This window comes from Delphinus delphis, chromosome 10 (assembly GCF_949987515.2).
Source record: "Delphinus delphis chromosome 10, mDelDel1.2, whole genome shotgun sequence".
Lineage (NCBI taxonomy): Eukaryota > Metazoa > Chordata > Mammalia > Artiodactyla > Delphinidae > Delphinus > Delphinus delphis.
The window spans coordinates 102,682,641-102,688,772 of record NC_082692.2 but is presented as its reverse complement, the minus strand read 5'-3'; the positions used below and the strand labels follow the sequence as shown (position 1 = coordinate 102,688,772).

At 44.1% G+C, this 6,132-nt stretch overlaps 1 long non-coding RNA gene across 1 annotated transcript; it reads right to left on the bottom strand.

Moving 5' to 3' along the window:
* Positions 1 to 3,067: 3,067 nt before the first annotated feature.
* Positions 3,068 to 5,951, bottom strand: LOC132431754 (uncharacterized). The gene is made up of 3 exons (XR_009520793.1): positions 5,812 to 5,951; positions 5,088 to 5,261; positions 3,068 to 3,270 (listed from the first exon to the last, which is right to left on the bottom strand). It is a non-coding gene; the product is annotated as an uncharacterized lncRNA (long non-coding RNA).
* Between the last annotated feature and the right edge of the window lie 181 nt (positions 5,952 to 6,132).

Genomic DNA, 6,132 nt, shown 5'->3' with positions numbered 1-6,132 from the left:
GCCCAGCGGCCACTGTGGCTGAGAAGACACTTCAAGACCAGGAGCTGGCGCAGGCTTTCGGGTGCACTCCCGCTCTCCTAGGCGGGGCTGTCTTGAGGAGATGCAGGCTGGAAACCTGAACACAGATGCCAGGCCTCTTTGGAAAAATCCAAAGGCTGAATTTGGGATTCAGTTTGCCATGGGGCCCCCCCCCCACCCCGCACTGCATACCCAGCTTCCTTCACTCAATTATGGTACTCCCCTGACCCCAGAAAGCATTTGCACTTGTGAGCCCCACAGGAAGACTTGAAACTCCTAAGTTATGGACATCCATTTTTCCTGCTTTATGAAGGAAGACAATGCAATAGGAAAGAATGAACTTTATGAGCAGAAACATGCAATGGTGAGGAACAGTGGCTCTTGGCCTCTGGTTCTAGGTGTCCCAAGGCCCAGCAGCATCTCCATCCGTCCTGCAGTTCAACTGCTCCACCAAATCTTGCATTTCATGAGCTTAATTGCGAACTGGGCCTAAATCTGCCACCTTACCTGCTACCCTCAATCCCTACCGGTGATACTGTTTTTAACTGCTGTCTTAGTCGATGTTCATTGACGGTTGTGTTGGTCATGTCCGCCATCTAGCTTCTTTGTCCATCCAAGCTGAACCCCGAGAAGACGCATACAAGTTGGCCCCGGGTTCATCAAAAGAGATTTGGAAATATAGTTCACTCCTGAAGAAATACTTCATCTCTCCCTCAACATGGAAGAATATTTTCTAGTAAGTATATTTCTAGACCAACAGGATTTAACTGTCATGTTGTAAAAAACAAAATTATGTACCTGACTAGATTACAGTAAAGTGCAGTGAGTAATCTGTTAGTAATGATTTGCTTTTATATAAATCAGATTGAACCCATTTGGACTTTAAATGTGGTTTCCTAGGAAGGAATGAAGGTCTTACAGAGAGGACAAAGAAGGTAACTGCACACAACTCGAAGGACTGTTTGCAATATAACTGCTACCAATAATAGACATCCCAGCAGAATGTTCTGGAGTCCAGAGTTTACCCATGACCAATAACACACTTTGTTGTTATTATTGGGATAATGGGAATCTAAGTGTATATAAAATACACCTCATGATCCCCTTCAAGAAAGACTATCTACTGCACCAAACTGAGCCCCTTTTGTAGGTCTCATGCTCACCAATACTAGCAATTGTCATATACTTCCTGTTTGCTTTGCGTTGTTTGCTCTCTTTTCTTTTCCTCTAGGTAAGCTCAATTGATCCTGAAGGTCTGATTCTTTCCCCTGCCTAGTGAAATCTGCTGTTGAGCCCTCTAGTGAATTTTCCACTCATTATATTTTACTCCCAAATTCCTGTTTATTAATTTATCTTTATTGATATTCTCTATTTGGTGAGACAGTGTTCTCACACTTTAATTCTCTAGACATGCTTTACTTTAACTCTGTGCTTAATTAAAACAGCTGACTTAAAGTCTCTGTCTAGTAAGTCCAACGTCTGCACATCCTTAGGAACAGTTTCTATGGATTGCTTTTGTCTCCTGTGTATGGACCATATTCTCTTTTCTTTTTCTTTTTTTGCATGTTTCAAAATATTTTGTTGAAAACTGGGTATTCTAAGCAATATAATGTAACAACTCTGGAAATCAGATTCTCTCCCCTCCCCAAGGTTTCCTTTTATTTTTGTTGCTGTTCGTTTCATGATTTATCTGAACTGATTCTGTAAAGGCACATGTGACCACTGAAGTCTCTGCAGAGATAGCTTAGTGGTCAGCTAGTGATAAGACAGGCATTTCCTAAGCCTCTAGGCCCAGCAAGTCTCCCAGTGTGTGCTGAGGGGCCCAGCACTGGACAACTCTGCCTAAGCCTTCACTTCCTGCCGTGGGGAGCCTGGAGGTTGGCCCAGTGAGAGCTCAGGGCCTTCCCAGGGCTTTCCCGAGCATGTCACAGCCTTGGGCACGTGACTCCTCTACCTGTGCGTGTGGCATTCTAGAAGAGCAGGATGTTTTGGGGCTTCTCAAAGCTGCCCTGGATGCCCATTCCCCAGTTTTTCCCTTTCAGCTTTTTGGCTAGCCTGTTGTTTGTCCTAAGCATTATTCACTGCCTCAGGCAGCTGTGAAGTTAAACAACTGCCTCTACATGTTTTTGAGAAATGCCCTGGGGAGAAGACTTTTTGCACTGGATGAACTCTGAGCTCCAAGTCAGGTCAAATAAAGACAGCTTTGCAAGTGGGGTCTTCCAGAGAACCTCCAGGCAAGTCAAACAGTCTGAGACTTTTATATATTCAATATTTCTATTATAACTAAGTCACAAAAATCACTTCATGAATTTGCTACTGTATTCAACCTCAATCTATGGAGCTTCACAAACCAGTTAGCCAAATCTCAGGATTCAATTGAAAAGTTCATTCATTTTTCCATCAAAACCCTTTTTGTATTATTGATTAGACAATCCAATAGTTTTTCTCTTGGAATTGATACTTCATTTTGTTTCAGTGTACCTATTTTCTTTTCATATCTGTATCTTCCGTTTCAAAGTTTCCTTTACTTGTTTATGTTATGCAAACATAAACAAATGTTGTCTCTCTCCAAAATTCACGTTATAAAGCCTTACCCCCCTACCCCCACAATGTGATGATTTTAGGAGGTAGGGCCTTTGGGAGGTAATTAGGGTTAGATGAGGTTATAAGAGTGGAAGTCATGAGGATTTAGAGCCCTTGTAAGAGTCCCAAGAGAGCTTGCTTCCTCTGCTCTGCAGCAGTCTGCCACAAGGGGTCGGCAGTCTGCAACGTACAAGAGGGCTCTCACCACAACCCAGGCGTGCTGGCGCCCTGACCTCCCAGCCTCCAGAACTATGAGAAATAAATTTCTGTTGTTTGGAAGTCACCCAGTCTGTGGTGTTCTGTTATAGAAGCCTAACCAGACTGCAGTAATTTACAAGTATTGTTCAATCATTACATTACGATTGAACACTACGTTACAGATAATGTTCAATCATTCCAGAGTCCACTGAAATAATGTCAGCTCTAATAATTATGACATTTTCCTCATAAAGCTAAAATATTGATATTTCCATTAAAACATCTTTTATTAAAGCCAACAAACACTCTTAAAGTTATATTCTTCGATGGCTAACTCTGCACTTCAGCTTCTATCACAGTGAACACACAGAACTTCCTGATTTCCAAACTGCTTCTGCTGCTCTCGCACTTCAAGCTGTCCATCAAGGTGCAATTTCCAGTACTTAATTTGCAGTTCTTCCTGATATTTATCTGATGCATGGTAAGAAATACAATTTATTGAGAAAAACATGAGAATTACTTAACTTAAATCTTGTATTGCTTTATCCAAAATTAAATTTGATCACTTAGTGACAAATTAAAATATCCAAATTTTTTTCTAAACTTTTGGCTGAAACTCCAGACTCTTCCTACCATTATTACACTGGCACTTTTTGTACAAAATCCGATGACCTTTTCAAAGTTGTAAAATATTGCAATGATATTTTTACAAAAGTATCTTTCCATTGTATATATATATATTTCCCACCAACAAAGCTCAATACACTGTATTAAATGCAGCTCCCAGTGTCATAAGATCAACAAAAACCATTATCTTCAAAATACTGAAATTTGCATTTTAAGCAAACTATTAATACACTTTTATGTGAAGCAAATGAAACTTCCTTGAAGATGATTTAAAATGCACTGCTTTGTTTTCCAAAAAGTTTTCTCATTAGATACATCTGTTTTGTAACAAGTGAGTCCATAGTACCCACCCCCATATCAATACAATTCCTTTAGAAGTTCTATTAAATATTTTTATGGAAATGCTCAATTATACAGTGCTAAAAATTTCGACAGTTCCTCTGTATCTTTTTGACTGCTTTATCCTCACTATGATGACATTTTGGGAGTTTTAAGTTTCCAAATGTTTAATATATGAAACTGATTATATTTTATATTTCTTCCTCATTAATGACCACAAATTTTTTTTTCACTTGAACCATACGTTTTAACAGCATCCTGATGAAATATACATGTTTAGCACTTCGCTCTTTTTTTTTTGCAGTACGCGGGCCTCTCACCGCTGTGGCCTCTCCCGTTGCGGAGCACAGGCTCCGGACGCGCAGGCTCAGCGGCCATGGCTCACGGGCCCAGCCGCTCCGCGGCATGTGGGATCTTCCCGGACTGGGGCATGAACCCGTGTCCCCTGCATCGGCAGGCGGACTCTCAACCACTGCGCCACCAGGGAAGCCCAGCACTTTGATCTTTTAACACATAACTTTTGAGCACTATTTATAGCCAAAAATTTGTCATTAGCACTAACACAAATTCCTGGTTGAAAAAAATCGTCATTTCTCACTCCAGAAATACAGATTTTATGTAATAAAATGTATTTAATACAAGTTTTATTTTGTGCAGATTCTTGCACAGTATCAGAACAAGTTCCAGGCTGGGACTCACTACTACTGTAATTCCTTCTTTGTTTTGCAGATTAACAAGACTCACATTTATTATATATGAAACTATTAAAAATTTATCCAGATTTTGTTGCCTCTTCACTTTAGTATTTGTTCTCAATATTTATAATAAAATCTTAAGTGTATAAGTATAAATACACTGCACGCCTGCTACTGTAATTCAAAAGAATTACACTATGCTAACTAAGTTATTTTTAGTGATTCTCCTAAAGCAATTTGTTTTAACACATGCAACTTAGCCACCGTCGCTTCAGTGACACAAGATGTTCCTCAGATGTGGCTACAACAGAAGGCCCTTTTTCTATGGTACTAACGTCCTGAGACTGTCAGTACAAACCCGAGTTTATATGAAAATTTACATTAGCTAATTGTAACTGTACAGTTACTATGATACTATTTACCATGAAGCATTTCAATATTTTCACCATCAGTATCGTGCAGGGTGCATATGGGCTAAACATCAGCTCTGATCTACCTGCTGAATTGAGTCCAAGGGCTACCAGTTTCAGCTTCTAGTCAAAACTCCAGAAGAGATTAAGAACGGGTCCTGGATGGCAAGATGGGGCTGCATCTCAGAAGCAGCCCTGTGACAGTAGTCGTGCTTACTTTCTTTTTATGTGAGGAATACATATCCAGCGATGCCACACCTGGGTCACTTCACTGAAGTTCATGCCCGCCTCCTGCAGTCATTTGAATTTTCCACCCATAGGTTAGGTTTGCACAAAAGGACTTCCCGTCTTAGAAAAAATCCTGAGGCAAAGATTTACAAATCCTGGCTACCTGCTAGAAATGGGAGGGAAAGGAAAAACAGAAACAGCAATCCCTAAATTAATACTGCACAAAGCATCTGGCCACATCGGCATCTCCAACTCCGACTGGTACAGCTCCAGACTGCGCTCCACGAACCTCCCCTAACCCCAGGCAGCGGCGCCCACCTCCTCTAGATGCTGACAGCACGAGGTCTCTTCCCGTAGATTACCTATCCCGTGATCACACGTGCCTCGGAAATAAACTTCAAAAGCCCCGTCTGGCACCCCTCGCCCCACCCACCGGCCCCAAGAACGTTAAGTCTTATCCCTCCCCTTCACACAGCCCCGGCTCCAGCCAAGCAGGAATCCTCTCCCCAGAGATCTCGGGCAGGCACAGCGCCTGCCGTGCTCGCAACAGTTCCTCCCCCGGGACGTCTCCTCCGGGAGGCCTCCCTGGACTCCCCGGGCCTCCTGACCACGACCTCATCCCCTCCCCCTGTCGACGGGGCCAGCGCCCCGACCGGCCCCAGGTTCGCTCAAGGACCCCACAAAGGGGTGTCCGTCGGCCCCGCGCCGCGCACCTGCTGGGCTCCGGGCACCGAGGTGGCGCCGGGACAGGCCGGTCCCAAGGCGCTCACTGTCTACACCTGCGCAACAAGTTACCGGTGCCGTGAAATGAACTGGGTGAAGCCTGCGTCCCACTCAGCTTCCCCGCCCTGCGCTCGCGGCTCAGTCTGCGCAGGCGCATAACCCCGTCCCGGCGTGCCCCGCGCCCCTCCCGCCCTGCCCCGCCCCGCTTCTCCGGCCCTCCCTCCGACAGGCCGCGCGGCCCCGCTGCAGGCCGGGAGTTGTGGTCTAGGCGTGGGCGGCGCGCGCGGCTGAAGCGCGTGGCAGGAAGCGGA